Source organism: Mus musculus, chromosome 3 (genome assembly GCF_000001635.26).
Source record: "Mus musculus strain C57BL/6J chromosome 3, GRCm38.p6 C57BL/6J".
Classification (NCBI taxonomy): domain Eukaryota; kingdom Metazoa; phylum Chordata; class Mammalia; order Rodentia; family Muridae; genus Mus; species Mus musculus.
The window spans coordinates 152,949,848-152,968,380 of NC_000069.6; the positions used below are offsets into that span (position 1 = coordinate 152,949,848).

The 18,533-nt window shown below is 45.4% G+C and overlaps 1 protein-coding gene and 1 long non-coding RNA gene across 4 annotated transcripts in view; one reads left to right on the top strand and one right to left on the bottom strand.

The window, feature by feature from the left end:
* St6galnac5 (ST6 (alpha-N-acetyl-neuraminyl-2,3-beta-galactosyl-1,3)-N-acetylgalactosaminide alpha-2,6-sialyltransferase 5) overlaps nucleotides 1-18,533 on the bottom strand; it is a 162,326-nt gene that overhangs the window by 129,963 nt on the left and 13,830 nt on the right. The window lies entirely within an intron of this gene.
* Gm46830 overlaps nucleotides 1-18,533 on the top strand; it is a 95,440-nt gene that overhangs the window by 50,072 nt on the left and 26,835 nt on the right. Inside the window, exon 1 of one of the 3 annotated variants that reach the window (XR_003954687.1) lies at nucleotides 9,549-17,247. The exons of the other annotated variants lie outside the window; for them this stretch is intronic. This is a non-coding gene — a long non-coding RNA (predicted gene, 46830). Of the gene's footprint in view, nucleotides 1-9,548; nucleotides 17,248-18,533 lie in introns of those variants that run through there. 3 annotated transcript variants of the gene reach the window in all.

Consider the following 18,533-nt stretch of genomic DNA (forward strand, 5'->3'; position numbering starts at 1 on the left):
TAATAGGACTCAGTTAAATAAAATTACGTGCTATCTTCTGGGTGAAGTCCCTATGATTTGATACCACTCAGGCCTCTGCCAGCAAGACAAACATGCATGTTTTTCCACTCAAGTGAGACACGAGAGCAAACAAGCCAAGGTAGACAACAGGCCAAAAATAAGAACCTGAGAGAAATTTAGCAGGTGTGGAAGCATTTCTAAAAGGAAATGGCGAGTGGCAAGTAATACTAAGTGCAGAGATAAAACCCGCTATGATTAAAGAGTTGATAAAGGGTTACTGTGTGCACGGAAAGAAACAGAGCCATCCAGGTGTCCTGAAGTTGGGCTAACATGACAGAAACATCTCATAAGGAACTAACAGAAATGCTGGCAGAGGGCTAAATTCAAGTCAACTAGTGGCTGATAATCCACACAAAGACAGAACACATACACAGCGCTTGGGTGATTCTGGAAGTAAACCTGAAGTGAACAGGGTTATACGTGAGAGATACCAACTAAAGCAGAATAGAAAGCTAACTCAAGCTCTTCCATTTAATCTGTTGAGACCGCTCATGTCTCTCTTACTAGGAGGCTTCCACACAGACAGGAAGCGTAGGGTGTGTTAGCTACTTTGTGACTGCTGTGATAAGACCACAGCCAAAAGCAGCTTGAGGAAGAAAGGGCTTATTAAAACTTCAGATCATCACTTAGAGAAGCCAAGGTAGGACATCAGTGCAGGAACCCGGAAGCAGACCTTAAACTGGAGCCTGTATAAAGGTGCTGCTCACTGGCTGGCTCGCTCAGTTTGATTTCTAATACCATCCAGGACCAAGTGGAGCACCATGCACCATGGACTGGACCCTCTCACATTCACTAATGAAGAAAATGCATTCCCGTAACTGAGAGCCTTTCCCAAATGACTCTGCCTTGTGTGTCAAGTTGACAAAGCCTAACGAACATACAGGGTAGCCAGGGAGAGATACCAGATGATTTTGGAGGCTGACATAGTAATTATCTTTATTTTTCTCCTGTTGCTATGATAAGTTACCCTGAGAAAAGCAACCTAAGAGAGAAGGGTTTGTTTTCGCTCACAGTTCAAGATACCATGGCGGGGAAGTCAAGCCAGCAGGAACCTGAAACAGCCAATCACATCCTAGCACATCCATAGTCTGGAAACGGAGAGGATGAACTGTACCCAGCTTGCTTTCTCCATTCCAAATATTCATTTTTATGTATGCGTCCATCTATGTGCGTACTATGTATGTGCAGTTGCCTGTCGCAGCCAGAAGAGGGCAATGGATCCCCTGAGGTTGGAGTAACCCAACCCAGGTTCTAGGAACCCAACTCGGGTTAGCTGGAAGAACAAGAAGAATTGTTAACAGCTGGGCCGCCTCCTCTCTCCAGGCCCACATTCTCCACCTTATACAGTCCAGGATTTCTTGCCCAAGAACTGGTCTCACCTATAATGAATGTGGGTCAACTCGCGTAAGTTAACATAATGGAGACAGTCCCCCACAGACACACCCAGAAGCCCACCTCCCAGGTGGTTCTAGGATTGTCACGTGGGCAACACTAGTCGTCTTGGCTATAGGAAAATACATACAGGAAACCATGATAAAGCCTCAGCTCGGGTTCCAGAGAAGGCCGAGTTTCACTCGTACCTGAGGGGCATTCAAAGAGACTTCTCTAGTAAATACTTGACATATGGATCTGTAGCTCAGGAGAGAGGCCCATGGTCAAGAAAACGACAAATTCCTTTCATTAACCGGATATGCATCTAAAGAAAGATATCGGATGAGACACACCCAGTTTCCCAACACAGTTTCTATCTTTGAAAGATATTCTTGGCTCCAGCTGCCAATCAGAAGTACCACCATGTGAGTCTTCTCAGACCCACACAAAAAACGATCCCAACCTGGTGGGACAGCTCTCTACTTAACGCAGGTTTTCCTCTAAAACTTGACACTGATTGCCATTCATTCTCTTCTCCCCTCTTAGACAGGCTTTCAAGAATAATTATCTGATCAGGAAGTTCAGAAGTTCAGCTATTATTTAAGCTGCCTTTCTTAATTCAAATTCTGACTTCGCTCCATAAAAGACAGTCCCACTACATTTCCTCCTCTGGGGAAATGGTTCCTGCGCGAGACACTTCTATCAAACTCTGCAGGGAGGAGCCTGAAGAAGGACTTTCTTCTAGATGCTCACAGAAGTCTTACTTTGGGGAACAGTGTGCCTCTTTTATTACCACACTCTCCATCTTGAGAGTGCTTTCCACTTGCCTGGGTTAACTACCCAGGAGACACAAACTTTATCAAACATTTTTTTTTCAAACATTAGCTTGGGGATTTGTGTTGTTAGATAAGCACTTAAAACCATTTTCTGCTCTTCGGTTAAGAAATAGGAAACGACAAGTGTGGCTTTTCTACCTCCAAGATGAGATGAGCTTTCAGGTAGTTGGGTCACGCTAACTTTCTGCATACACAGGAAGTCAAGTTGATTAGGGAAGGTCACAGTGGACAGATTCTATCTGAACCAGCTCCCCACAGCTAAAAACCCACCCCCTGCTCTGGGTACGAGCACTGCAGGCAAAGCAGAAGATGACACAAGACTCATTCTCCTTGTTTGCATTGATCAAACAAACCCAAGTGTACACTGTTGCAGTTCTTGTTTTCTGGACAATCCACACACGAAGCCCCAGTTCGCAAATGACTGGTATAGGAAACAGGCTTTGTTTTAGGGGAGCAATTCCTCAAAACAGAACAGACATTTTGTCTTCATGAGTAGAAAAGTTGTGCTTAACTATAATTTCTCCAGTCACTGTTAAAGTGAGAGTTAACTATTCTATTTGTTTTCTTTTATGTGTGTGTGTGTGTGTGTGTGTGTGTGTGTGTGTGTGTGTGTGCATGCTCATGACGGTCAGAGTGTAGTCTTATTAGCTGCTGTTCCTCAGGCTCTGATTTTGTTTCTTTCTGACAGTAACTTTCACTGGCCTGGAGCTTGCCTAAAAGACGACAGTGGCTGGCCAGTGAGCCTCTGGGTTCTGCCTGTCTCTGCCTCCCCACTGTGGGGGTTATAAGTACACACCACCATGTCTTACTTTAAAAATTGTCTGGGTATGAAAGTCAGGTCCTCGTACTTGCAAGGCAAGCACCTTATTGACTGAGCTCGCCAGCCCCAACAATTCTATCTCTTAATGGTTAAACAAGAAAGAGGATGGTCACTAAGTTAGATATGTGTGCACAGCAGAGAACTATCCTCAATTTCATACCTCATCTGCATTCCTCTCTCTGTAAACCTTTCATCTCTAGGCCAATCAGGCTATCAGAGGAAGACTACAGATCTCTCTCTCTCTCTCTCCCCTCTTTCTCTCTCTCTCTCTCTCACACACACTCTCTTTCTCTCTCTCTCTCTCTCTCTCTCTCACACACACACACACACACACACACACACACACTCTCTCTCTCTCTCGTTTTTCCAGACAGGGTTTCTCTGTGTATCCCTGGCTGTCCTGGAACTCACTCTATAGACCAGGCTGGCCTCAAACTCAGAAATCCACCTGCTTCTGCCTCCCGAGTGCTGGGATTAAAGGCATGTGCCACCACTGCCTGGCGACCACAGACATCTCAAACCTGGTGTCAAGAGGAGCTGCTAGGATGATGTTTTCTGAGTCAGTGAGGCTGGGGTGATTGTGGGGGAGGGCTCTCTGCACCCTGTGCTCAGGAAGCTCCCAGGACTCTGACTCAGGCTGAGCATCCACACGGGAATCGGAGATGAAGAGGATTACTACCAACGGCACAGAAAATAAACAAAACTCTTAGCGAATTTTAGTTTTTCAGTATATACGGTATATAGCATATAGATATAGTATACAGTAGATTTAGTATATAGTGGGAGTCTGTATAGTATACCCAGATCAAAGGCTGAGACACCGTCAGCACTTACAGACACTCCTCCCTTCCATGTAGTCATCCAAGCCCCACATGGGATAGCTGCTAGCTTCCTTCTTGTCACATTCATTTAGACTGTTCTGAGTTTGACTTTCATTCAGCATTCATGCTGGGTACTTCCATCCCTCCATTCATTCTAGCTGCCTTGTGGAATTCTACCTTGAGTATACCGCAGTTTGTTTGCTCGAGCCCGGAAGGATTTAGGGGCTAATCCCAGGACCTGCTATAGACATCCTCATGCAGTCCCTTTAAGGGAAGTGGGGGTGCCTATGGGGCAGCTGAAGCTGTCAGCGTGATTGTGTTCTCCCATCTTTCCAGAGTCCCTAACACAGCCTTCTCTTTGCAAACACGGAATGACCCAAAGGCCTGTGCAATAGACTTGTGCTCTTCCCGTCGCCGGGCATCCATCCATCTTGCTCCAGTGATGAACATCACCTCCAGTGTGCTCATCGCCCACGTGCTCAGGAGAGACTCCTTCCCTGCCAGAGTCAGCCTGAGCCCAAGCCAATTAGGCTTGTGTTATCACAGCTGTTTTGTTGATGCCTAACTCCTGGTGGGTGCAACTCACCCATTAAACTGTTCTGCTAAGTAGATTTTAGCGAATTCAGAGACAGATAAAAATGTCGCCATAGTTAATTCTAGAACATGGCCACTACCTTAAGAAGACTCCGCTCATCTGTTAGCTGTCATTGGCCCATCTGCCCACTCTGGCCAAGCTTGAGCAAGCATGTACCAGAGTGGATACACCAGGAAAGTTCTAGATAAATGGAATTACACAATATAGGGTCTTTGTGACCATATTTAAAATTTTTACTTTAAAAACTTTTAAATTGTTTGTATGTATGTCTCCGTGGGCATGCGCACATAGATGCAGGTGTCTGAAAAGGCCAGTGGGTTTTCTTCACCCTGAAGCTGGAATTGCAGGCAGCTGTGAGCCATCTGATGGGGGCTCTTGGAGGGGTGAACTTGGGCCCACTGAAATAGCAGTACTTGCTCTTAACCGCCGAGTCACCTGTCTCCAGCCCATAACCACATTTTAAATTCAGAGTAATGATTTCATGGGTTTATGACATCAATTATTATTTCAGTCCACTCTGTGACCAAATTAGCATCCAAATGTACGGCTTCATCCATTCAAGAGTGGGCTGATGTAATGCAGCTCTAAATGAGTGCAGTAGTGTGTATACCTATCTATCTATGGATATATCTGTAAATTATATATTATGTATATCCATATATAATATACAGATATAAAGAAACATATGATATATAAATGTATAAAGAAACATATATATAATATATAAAGAAACATACAAATATAAAAAATATTTAAAAATACATATGTATATATGTTGGGGTATATTGTGTGAAGGTATATCTCTGTATATTGAATTATTTATTCTGTACTGGCAGAGCTAAGTGCTGGGAGGATCTTGGTTTTCTATTTCTGTGGCTCACGACTGTTTTCATAGTTTGTAAATATTTACTTTCCCTCATCGGCCTAGAAAGAATCTAGAATTCTGTATGATTGACTGTAGTGAAGATCTGATGGCCAATAGCTGGACGGGACATGAAAGACAGAACTTCTGGACAGAAAGAGGGACCCTGGGTCAAGACGAGACACGGCAGATTCACCAGTGGACACGGAGGTGAACAGGTGGACCAGCATGGAGCAGAGAGGCAGAGCTAGCGAGGTGGTGTGACGTAGTGCCAGGATCAGTCAGGTTATGCTAGAGAGCTGGCTGGGAGACTGTCCTAGCTAAAAGGCCTAAGCTTTAAAATATTAAAAAGCCTGTGTCATTATTTATATCTCTGGTGGGTCTGAGAAAGCCCATGTGTATGTATATGTATGTTTTTTCATTCAATATTCTTTCATTTTCCCCATCTCTTCCCAGATACTCATCACCCACCACCTTCTCACTACCAAACTTCATACTCTGTCTCTCCTTTTCCTTCTAACAGAAAACAAAAAATGGAACCAAAATAAAAAATAGTGAATGAAACCAAAACAAAAGAAAAAAAAAGCTCACAAAGACACAGGATATGTTTGGGTTGGCCAGCTACTCCTGGGCATGTGCCTGCCTTGTAATGAGGTTGATATACCCAGTGTCACTCCAGTGAGGGGGGGTGGAGTATCAATGTTCCAGTTCCCAGCAGATATCAACTGTATATAACTTCTCAGTGAGGACGGCACTCTCTCTTCCTCCCTTTCTTCATGCTGGGCTTTGCATGGTTTGAGTCTGTGCGTTCATGTGTGCGCTGCCACAGTGTCTGAGTTCATATGTGTATCAGTCCTGTTGTGTCTGGAAGGCTGTGTTTCCTCAGAGCCATCCATCACCTCTGGCTCTTCCAGTCTTCCTGCCTCCTGTTCTACATAAACCGCTGAGCTTTGAGGAGAGGGCTTTGAAGATATCCCATTCAGGGCTGAGTGCTTTAAAGTCTCTCACTCTCTGTACATTGTCTAGGTGTGGCTCTCTGTTACTTCCCGTGTACTGCAAGAAGATGCTTCTCTGATAAGGGCTGCTTGAAGGTACTAAATGCATGGCGATAGCAGTAGTTTTTCTAATGATACACTTTCTTCACACTGATAACTGCCTGGAGCCGAACATCTGGGACATTTAGTAACTGCGTATAACTCTGAGGAACTCCCAGACTTAAGGTCTCTGTTCCAGCCCTGTCCCGTCCCGGCTATGAGCAAGGGATACAGTTTCTTCACACCCTTGCCAGGACCATCAGAAGTGGTGTGAAGCCATACTGTACTGCCGTGGAGATTTGCATCTTTCTGACCATAAAGGATGCTACTCTTTTCTGGCATTAGCAGCCCACTTGTAGGTCCCTGTGGAGATGTAGGTCTCCTCCTTTGCCCGTTCTCAAGTCGCATCATCCCCGAGCACTTGTTACATCATCTAGATGCGAGTGCCTCACAAGATGAGTGCCTCACAACATTCGCAAATGTTCTCCTATTTCCTGGGTTTTCTCTTCACTTCTTTGATGGTGTCGTTTGAAGCATAGATGTTGTTAATTTGGACAAAAATTCCTTCATTTTGCCCCTTTGTTCCTCATCTTTTGGTTTGTTCTCATAGATAAGATTCCATTGCCAAGTTCACACAGATAGCTGTCTAAAAGAAACTGGTTTATATATTAATATGTCCATGTGTTTTACACTGATAACATTGCTCTGTTTTGAGTTGACAGAGCGTCCAGATAGGTTATGTTACACTGACTACTCAGTGCGGACAGGGTAACTCATTCTTCAGCAGATACTCTTGACGCCCTTGGGAAAGTCACATGACTATTTATACAGCAGACTCAATGCCATCTCCATGACATGTGTCTTTCCTTGTTGGAGTAACATATCTTGGTTACTGAAATCCTGACAACTGACACTAGTTTTGAAACTGGGAGGTTCTGACATGTGAAAGCCTCCAAGCTCACTCTTTGCAACGCTGTCTTAAGGAGGCCTAATCTCTTACCCTCCCATGTGAGCTTTGGTATCAACCTGTCAGTTTGTATGGAGAAGCAGAGGCCATCCTAGCAAGTACCAGACTGCATCTGTCCGTGGCTTTGGGGAGTGCTGCCTTCCTAACTCTATGAAATCTTCTGAGCCGTGAAATCGGCTGCTCTGACAGGTCTTCTGTTCCTTCTGCAATGATTTGTAGTCTTTCATTATGTAAGCTTCATTCTTTGATTTCACTCCTTCCAAAATGATTGTTTCTGTCTCTCTCTCTCTCTCTCTCTCTCTCTCTCTCTCCCTCCTCCCTCCTTCTTTCTCTTTCCCTCCCTCCCTCCTTCCTCCCTCCCTCCCTCCCTCCCTCCCTCCCTCCCTCCCTCCTTCCTTCCTTCCTTCCTTCCTTCCTTCCTTCCTTCCTTCCTTCCTTTTCCAGTGTGTTATAGGTGGAATCACTCCCTCCGTTTCATTTTCTGTTTCTTGCTGGAAGTGTAGAGAAATACAGCTGGATCCTGTGCATTGATCTTCTTTCCAGCAACCTTGCTGGGCTCATGTTCTGGCTCAGTAGAATTTAATGTGTTCCCAGAGGCTGTGGATGAAGGGTATGTGTCCTTCCCTTCCATTTTTAAGAAATATAACTACAATAAAGAGGGATCCTGGTTATTTTAGCATGTTATTTGGTGTTAGCTTCCTGGGGACAAGATGATGGTGGCCCCTGACACTGAGAACATTTGTAGCGACCAGGACAGACATTGGTCTACAACCTCAGATGGCTGTACCACTCTCTACAAAACAAAGCAACACGTGCAACAGCTGCTATTTAGTAACAGGCTCCATTTGGAAGCCCCCCTCTCCACGAACACACTCAAACTAATCTTACCCAAACTAAGGCAAGAAAGCAAAACTCACATCCATAGACAGTTCCAACATTCTAAAAAGACTCTAAATAGGATTTCAGTTGCTAAAGTAAGTGGAGGATTAAGAACCATGTTTACTAAAAGACCAAGAAAGCGGAGCTCTTGCGAGCAGAAACCTCACACAGAGCCAGCTCATCCCCAGGCCGTGCGGTCCCACGCCCTCCTGTCTCCGTTTATGTTATCAGCGGCTTCTGTGCGTGCCTTGGTTTGTCTTCACTTTCCAGGACACAGTTAACGACTTATAATGAAAGTGATAAAACGATACGTAGTGACTAAGAAAGACGCATTTTCGTAGCCAGACTCGAATTCTTCCACCCCAAAGGGAGCTTTACCCAACACTTGACATCAAATGGTACTCTGGGCAAAGATGGTCTCAGTGCTGCCCTCTGGTGGTAGATGTTGGGAGAAGGCATAGGCAGATGGCAGGAAGGTGCTTTTCAGCCCTATTTGGCAAAGTCCCAAGATACTGACCAGAGTGTGATGACATGCAACAGACAGCTTTTATCATGCTGAGTGTGGAGGGAGCAAAAAGTGTCATATAGACTCACGGTTTAGGAGCCTGGGACAGTGTGTGGCCCCGTTGATGGGAGATATGTGCTTCACCAGTAAGATTTTCATCAGAAACAGAGGTTGAGATTAATATCCTATGCAGACCCGTTCCAACTACCCATCTCCTCAAACTCTGAATTCTAAAATCCAACTTTTTCTCACTGAGACAACTGAGGGGGAAATCTAGAACTAGACTGGCCTCTGAGGAGGCTAATAACCATTAACTATAAATCTCATTTTATTTCCTGGAAGGCTGGCTCTCTGTGTAGACAGCACCACAGGACACTTTACAATTTCTTATCTGAGTTGAAGAATAGAAAATTACTGGCCTCTTGTGAGAACATCAACTTTTCACCTCGGAGCCCAACCCCTCCCATCTGGAAAACAGTTCCCGGAATGTTCTTGAGAAAAACATTTTCTGGAACAACCACAGAATGTTTCAACAGGCCAGATGTATTGCCAAACATAGGGCATGACTCTTTGGTTGAGTAAACTTGTGGTTGTTAAACTTCCCCTATTCCCTCCCCATTCCTCCTCCCAGTTTGTGGTTTTTGCCTTTAAAAGCTTGTGAAAAATTTGAGTCGGGGTCGAGACTCCTCTACCCTATGCAAAAGTGTACGAGTCTCGGCCCCAGCGCGCTGGCTTTTCCCCCGCTTTATTAAATAGCTTTGTGTGTACGCCATTTCGGTCTCCGTGTCTCTCTTGGGTCCGCGCCACATCCCGAGGCTTGAGTGAGGGCCTCCCTTCGGGGGTCTTTCAGAGTCACATACTAAAATAAGCCTCAGCAGATTATGTACGGCACCACAAAAAATTTGCTGACAATTATGCCGATGTGACTTTCTTTCTTTCTTTTTTTTAATCATTGAATTAGAAACTTTTTTTTTTTAAATCACTGTTTAGAAACAGGTACCTTTTTTTTTTTTTTTTTTTTTGAGAAAAAGTTAATTCTTAAAGTGTGAAAAGAGCAACCGAAATGATAATTTTCCAGTAAGTTTGTTCACTTTGGAAATCTGAGTGGACGCTTTCCTACTTTCACTTCGTTCAATTTGAATGTGTTCAAATGCTTTGACGAGGAATCATGGAAACTATGAAAGTTTTAGAAATAAATGAATAATTGGGTCCTTTTCATGGCAAACTTGAGAAATGCTTTCTTTCATGACAATATTTTTAAAATCTGGGCTGATTGAGAAATAAACATTTCCATCATGTTGTAACCTATGTGGTGTACGTACACAGATGTGTGCCCGTGCGCATGCGCGTGCGCGTGCGCGCGCGTACACACACACACACACACACACACACACACACACACACACACACACACAAGCAAGCGTGTGCATACACCTGCATTTGGTTCATGCATATATGAAGGCCAGAGGTCAACACTGAGCATGGCCCTTCTCATATGAGTTTTTGAGGCAGGTTCTCTCACTGAACCTGCAGGTTGCTGCTTTGGAAGGCTGGCAGGAGGCTTGCTGGACAGCTCCTTCCAGAGATGGACCTGTGCTCACCGACCCAGAGCTGGTTTCAGAGGTGGACCTGTAGGCTTGGAATTTTTCTTTCTTACGTGGGTGCTGAGAATGTGAGCTTATGCACCCAGGCTCGCACAGTAAGAACACTCTACCCACTGAGACATCCTCCAGCCCTAGCCTTTCCTGTCCATCTCTTCTAGCCTTTTGTGCCTCTTCTGTGTCTCAGTACACTACGTCCATCCTCCTCTGACGTGACACTGGAACCTGAGACCATCTGTTCCTCTTTCCTTCCTTTCCTTTCCTTCCCTTCCTGTTAACACACTTTTACTAAACTCTTCCTCCAGGCAAAGCTGTCTTTTGAACACTGGGCCTCTAAAGCTACACAATCCCTAGGGTAGACTACATTTTCTTTTCCATTGTGAGATTTCCTGTGCCTGCCAAAAGCCCAGGTATAAATTAAAGAGAGAATGCATAAATGATATTTAGAATGCAAACCCTTCCATCTAGGAACCGCGCACGCTTCGGGCGATGGTGATAAATCTGAATGCCCCGGCACAGGATGTTTGTTGTAGAGAACAAACAGGTTATGGTGAACAAGGGACACGCGCTAATTCATTCCGGGGGAACTGCCCATGAAGCAGCCAGCGGCATTTACTACCAAATTGCACATTAAATCCCCTCTCCTTTCTTTGCAAAACTGCACAGATTGAGGTTAAAAAAAAATAACGAGAGTGATTTGATTGTGCGTGCATGCCCACCATGTTTACTTTATGTTGCTTCCTTTGCTGCCTAAAGAGCTCTCTCCTGCATTTATTCTGTATGAGTTGCAAGTGGCGTTCCTTCTTAAGAAGCACAGGCAGCGTGTGTTCCTCAGACATGGCTTCTGTGCTCTGCCTCATGCTTGCAGGCTTCACAGAGGAATCACATCAATTCGGGTGGAATATTTCCTAGTCATTTTAGTGCAGGAAGGTGGACTGGCCATCATGTCCTCTCTGCAGTCATGAGGACTTGAGTTCAGTCCTCATATCTGATGGACAAGCCTTGGGCTCAGTGGTGCATGCTGGGATTGCCAGTGCTGAAGAGGCTTGGTAGCCAGACAACAGCCTCACCAAGCCGGACAGCTTCACCAAGCCAGACAGCTTCACCAAGCCAGACAGCCTCACCAAGCCAGACAGCCTCACCAAGCCAGACAGCCTCACCGATTCCATGAGCTGCAGGCCAATGGGAGCTCATGTCTCAAAGGGGACACAGGCTGGAGAGATAAGTCAGGGTTACCCCTGACTTGCTCCTTTTCCAGAGGACTGGGTTTGGGTCCTGGTGCCCACATCAGGTAGCTCTTGACTATCTAACTCCAGCTCAGGAGATCTGATGATGCACATCTCCATGCATACCTGCTCTGACTTGTACATACCCAGACCTATACATAAAAAGCAATACAGAATAATCTTAAAGATAACTGGGTGGATATCACCTGAGGAATAACACTCAAGGTTGGCCTCTGGCCTCCACACACACACACTCACATATATGCGCAAAATACAGTCACACATATGCACATTCACACACGCACCCACACAGACATGTATACTCCCATTGTCTGTCTGTCTGTCTATCATCCCATAATCATCAGAAGTGTGAGGAACACTTTTATTCTGTTCCTATTCACCAATGCATACAAAGATGAGCCTCCCATACCAGATTTATCCTCACTGAGTACAAGAAATAGTGAATAAATTTACTCTCTGAGTAAACAGACCATTTCTGTGACTAAGGTGGGAAACAGTCCCAAATATGGCTCTTTCTACAGCACATCTACCTGAAGGTGTTGCTCCTAACAGCAAACGCTATCTTTGAAGAACCACACCAAACACCAAAGCGGCCCTGAGCCACGCAGCAGCGCCGCGTGGAGACAAGAGTCTGTTTTTGTCCGTAGTAACACTCTCATGGCAGCTGTTGTTTGTGAAACTGTCAGACATCTGGTTGTGAAATCAAGGATCCTGGGGACGTGATCTCAGAGAGAGGTGAGGAATTTTACAACATTTGTACTCCTTACTCAACAGTGTACAAACCTTTCTTAGTCTGTGTAAATAAACAAGACACTGTCAGTGAGAAAGCATCTTCATAAGAACTTTGGAAAATTTCAGCTTGTTGTTCTGTCCCATTGCTGGGGATAACCAGAGTGCAGGCGAGCCTCAAGCACACACGGATTTCTGACCCCGGGTGGGGCTGCTGATGGGATAAGTATTTTTCTCTGTCACCCCATTTCTATCTACTGACCCACCTACTTCTCTCTGTGTTATATCTGTAAGTTACTTCAGATGAGAGTGCCAAAACGATGAAATAAGGAGGGGTCAGCCTTTCACAAACAATGCTGGAAAACTGGGGAGTTGCACAAAGGAAACTCCATGCACATCATAAATGCAGCTAACTTAAAATGGATCCTGGGCCTTACTCTAAGAAGCTAAGACTGTAAAACTCCCAGTCATTTGGCACAACACTGGATTAGGTGATAGTTATTAAATCTAACACTAAAATTATCAGTGAGAAATGAAAAAATAGATCAATTATTATTAAACCTAAAAACTTTGTGATCGAAAAGATACCAAGAAATAAAAGTACAGTCTACATACAAGAGAGAATAATTAGCAAATCATATAACCTTATATGTAACTTGTATCCACAATATGTAAAGATTTTTAACTCATCAATAAATAAATAATCCTGGGGCCAGAGAGATGGCTCAGCAGTCAAGTGTGCTTGCAGTGTAGCCATGAGGCCTGAGTGTGGATCCCGGCATGCACAGGACTGTGATGTCTGCAGTGTGGATCCCAGCTCGCACACAGCTGTGATGTCTGACAGGTGCCTGTAATCCTGGCTGCAGGGGGATACTGGGAACTTGCTGGCTTTCAGCTGAGATGAGAAAACAAGAGTCCCAGGTTCAGGGAAGGGACCCTGCTTCAGAGGATCTCAACAATAAATATTCAAGGAATGCAGAGATGGCTCAGCGGTTATTGCACTAAATTCCTGCCAGACTGATATTCAAATTGACCAGAGTTAAACTTCTAAGGTCTGAATTACCCGGAAGGAGGACAGGCATTTATTAATTGATATGTGTGTCATGGTTTGGATCTAAAATGTCCTCTCAAAACTCGTGTTGTGAAAGGTCCTGCTGATGCGGAACAGCAGGCTCTCAATGGCATAGGTCGACAACAGGATAACTGGAAGAGTACAGGTGAGAGGCCAATACTGGTGGTGTCACAGAAGCTAGAGAGCTCTCATCAGGCCAACGGCTCATGGGGGTGAAGATGTGTGGACAGGGGCATACTGTGGTACACACCGTGACACACTACAGCTTCCAGGACGAGATGTTTTCTATCCTCTGTTTTGTTTTGTACATGTGTTCTTTAGTTTGGAGGATTTGCAAGGGCAGAGAGCAGATACGAGGGGAGATAAGGGGGGCTGGGGTGCATGATGGGAAACTCACAAAGAATCAATGAAAAGATTTTTGTTTTTGTTTTTAAAGAAAGAAACAAAACAAGCAAGCAAACAACAGAAGTCTGGCCCTGAGTACAGCTATGTTCAGGGGACTTTCAGGACAGCAGTCGGATAATGTTGGCTCTGATCTCACTCATGGATTGTCCCATTGGTGCGTTCATAACTGGAGCGTAATGAAATGGTGGGAAAGTGGGGCAGAGCCTGGTTGGAGGAAGCACAACATTGTAGCTATGCCTTGAAGGGCTGTGTCTTTTTCCCCTAGTTCCTCCTCTCCCCTCCACAGCTTAGCTCCTGAGTTACCACACGATGTGAGGCTCACAATCTGGAATCTGAAGAGGTTGAACTGTGTGTGTGTGTCTGTGTGTGTGTGTGTCTGTGTCTGTGTGTGTGTGGGTGGGGGGGGCGGTCTAGGGGTGGCATTCACCGAAGACTGAGGTAATTAAGGGGAAGGGCAGAGGGAGACCTGTTGTTAAAAGTTGTACAATTTCTGCAGGCATAGTGGACATACACCCATAACTCAGCACTGGGGAGAGAGCGAGCAGAGGACCATGAGTTGGAGGCCACCCTTAGCTACATAGTGAGTTCTAGGACAGCTTGGGCTACATAAGACCTTGTCTCAAAACAAGCACACAAGTACCTACCACACAACTATGTCTTCAGCCCTTAGCTGCTGGGCTTTTGCTATGCTGCAGTCTTTAATCTATCTTTTTCTTCCCACGTGTGTCCAGGCCTGCCCCTATTACTTGAAAAGCCCACACAAAAGTATACATGGAAGTCCATGAACTTTCTAATTGCTTTTATTCCCTAGGAGTTGTATCTTTGTTTAGGACAGATTTTCAATTTTTAAAGTTTTCATCTGACCTATCCACTTCTGGCTTTGATCAGAATAACTCTCCTGCTCTTAGAATTTTGATTAGTGATTAAAGCTTCATTAAGATAAGATGTATAATATGATGCTTGTGAGTTTGGGGGTAGATACTTGCTCAACATCCATGGGCCTTGGGTTGGGGCACTAGTACTTGTTTCCTAAGGAGGAAAACACCAACCACTAACTAAAGGAAACCCCAATGGCTAATTTTATACCTGCAAAACAGGACACAGGATCATCACATCCCCCTTAGGAACTCATATGTAGCATGTTATCACTGTGATCTCAGCACTGCCTCGTTATCACTGCGATCCCAGCACTACCTTGTTATCACTGCGATCCCAGCACTGCCTTGTTATCACTGTGATCTCAGCACTGCCTCGTTATCACTGCGATCCCAGCACTGCCTTGTTATCACTGCGATCCCAGCACTGCCTTGTTATCACTGTGATCCCAGCACTACCTTGTTATCACTGCGATCCCAGCACTGCCTCGTTATCACTGCGGTCCCAGCACTGCCTTGTTATCACTGTGATCTCAGCACTGCCTCGTTATCACTGCGATCCCAGCACTGCCTTGTTATCACTGCGATCCCAGCACTGCCTTGTTATCACTGCGATCCCAGCACTACCTTGTTATCACTGCGATCCCAGCACTGCCTCGCCATGGGAGGGCTGTTTTGAGGCTCCTCCCCACTCCAGTGCCAAACTTCGTGAGTACTCTGAGTCCGAGGCCAGTATGGGATACACAGGAAAGCCTATCTCAAAACCAGATAAGAAGAGAAAAATCGCATCTGCTTATATCGGTTCTTAGACATGAACCCAATGCAAAAATAGATCAAGATGACGGCATTATTTATCTCCAAGTGGTGAGATTTGGGGACATTTTCTTTCTTTTTTTTTTCTTTTTTACACTTTCAAAATGTTAATATGATCTTTAGACAAAGAAAATAGAACAATAATTAGCTTCTCTTGGAGTTTTAGATTTCTCTTCTGATGGTACATGTCAGTTATGAGGAGCAGAGAATGAGGTGCTTCTGCGGCAGTTAGAGAGAGGGAAGAAAAAGGAGAGGGAAAATGTAGGGTGGGAACACTGGTTTCCAAGGCAACATCATTGTCAAACCATGTCCATCAAAAGAGGGCTGGAAAAACGTCGAGTGGCCCAGCCATACAGTAGGTGATTGGTCTTAAGACAGCACAAAGGTAGGATACAGGCTACTGCGTGAAGGAACCGTGAAAGCACCTTCCTGACTTTACCCTGTGGGGGCGAGGTGTCTCTCAAAGGCTTCATGAAGGAGTCCTGCTCTCTTTTGCTCTTCTGCCTCTGGCCATGGGAAGGCAGAACCTCCTTGGGACCTGGAGACTAGGCCTATCCATGGAGACAGAAGTAGAACTGAGTGTCCAGGGACTAAGGGAGGGAGGGACAAAGTCCTTGGAAATAAGTAGCTGCACTCACTGCTCGACACGGTAAAAAATGGTGAGAATTCCTTAACTCTTTAATCTAGTGGACAAAAAGGGCCTGGAAAACAAAAGCCTGGCTGCAATGAAGAGGCAGCACCCACCGGCAAGTGCAAGTGCGGTTCCCGAGGCTGTGCTAGCTGGTCCTCTGCCATTCATCCTGTGTGGGAGCGGGGTGCCAGAGCTCTAAGGGCAGACCTATTCTGCCCATGGACGGGAAGAACAATGCATTTTGAGACTGTCCCATAAAGATATAATTACACAGACTATAAGCAACCCAGAAAAGTCACTAATTAAGAGTCACTAATTAAGAGAGTTACAAATTGTTGAGCTGTGAAATTTCTTTCTAGGAAACAAAATAATATCCAGTAAGCAGGTCTGCCCTTCCTGTGGATGGCTGTTTTGAGCTACAGTCTTTACGGAATGGGTAAGGCTGAAGCCTGGCCCACAGAGGCAAATAGGAGGCTGTGCATGTCAAGAGCCCCTCACCCATCCAATCCCACCCCCACTGGGCCCCTCCTCTCCATCAGTGTTCTGGAAGTGCCACACGAGGGGCTACTTCTGGCTGTTCCCCAAATACCCATCACTTAGTGAGATTTAAAGAAAAATGTCAAGAGGGATGAAAGGATTACTGAGGATGATTTATGAAATTTAAATATTTCTTCAGTTGGCAAAATGGGTGGGTGAGAGGGAGGCAGGGAGGAACCGGCCTCATCTGAAAAGTGCCTGAGGGCAGTCAGCCACTGGGAGAGAGGCATGGTCAAGGGCAGCCACTGGGAGAGAGGCGTGGTCAAGGGCAGCCAATGGGAGAGAGGAGTGGACAAGGGCAGCCAATGGGAGAGAGGCGTGGTCAAGGGCAGCCAATGGGAGAGAGGTGTAGTCAAGGGCAGCCAATGAGAGAGAGGCGTGGTCAAGGGCAGCCAATGAGAGAGAGGCGTGGTCAAGGACACACATTCCTTCCAGGGCAGCCAAGGGGACTTCAACAGAAATGTCAATGCTCGGTTTCATAGCAGCCCAGACTACCTGGACTGTATTTTAGTTTTACGCTGTTGAATGAATTAAGTCATCCCATCCGTCGAAGAATCAGTGAGCACCATCTACGCACATTGTGATAGGTATGAAGACTTCCATAAGGAAGCGTACTAAAATACCAAGGGTAATTATGTTTTAGTGAGAAATTCATGAGTAAGGCTTAGTTTTTCTTTACCTCTGTCACGTTGCCACGCACACCCACATATACTATAGGGAAAAGACTGATGTTCATTTTTTTTTTCAAAGTAAGCAACCTGGTTCTTTTTCCTGGTGTATGGCTTCCAACAGAAGGGACTCTGTGTGCTGTACTGTGGTCTACAAGAAAGGTCTGGGTGAACTGCTGTTGAGCTTGTGTGTCCATAGGTTGGCATAGAAACCTAGGAAATGCATAGAGGAACGCCTGGCTGCTCTCCACCCTTGAGACCTTCCAGAGGTCTCACTGTTTTGTGGATTCACTAAGAAAAGCCCTTTAGGGCCCATAGAGATGACTTAGCTGTTAATAGCACTGGCTTCTCTTCCAAAGGACCCACCCAGGTTTGGTTTCTAGCACCCACATGGCAGTTCCCAACTGTCTGTTAACTCCAGTCCTAACTCCAGCCCAACACCCTCTTCTCCCTTCCATAGGACCAGGCATACATATGGTGCACAGACATATACGCAGGCAAAACATCCATACCAAGGAAGGAAGTAAATAACTAAAACGTCCTTTACACTGGACAAAGTGACGCACATTTCCCATCTCTGCACTCTAAGAGTAGATACAGGGGTTGCAAGTTCAGGGCTAGCCTAGGCTAACTAATGAGACTTTGTCTCTAAAAGCAAAAGGAAAGAAGAGGAAAGTAGGTCATGTACAAGAGCGCAGGTAAGTGTCTGGGTAGCACACAGAGCCCGTCTCCATAGTTACAAATGGCCTTTGACTAGCAGATCAGTCAATGCTGAGGTTGTCATCCCCCAGGGGTTTGGGGCTCACTGTAGACCACAGTCACTCTGGGGCCTGGTCACTCTCGGATCCTTTAGCTTATTGATATTCTATTCGCAAACAGGCTATTGGTTCATATGCAATGATGTAATGATGTAATATGTAATAACAGAAAGCTCCTGATCCCTCACAGATCATTCAGTGTCTACCCAAGACAGCCTGACTGAGCTTTCTAGAGCCCGATGAAGAGTTCCGAAGGACTGCAGAGCCTCTGCTCACAGGGAAGGAGCTGGCACTCTTCTTCCCTCTGGTCTTTATTTTGGGTCCCTGTACCTAATTATAGTAACCTTGCCAGTGCCATCGGTTAAGAGTTAGGGACTTTCAGAGGGGATAGGCCATATGAACTCCGCCTGCTATGGTTTGAATATCAAACGTTCCCCGCAGGCTTGC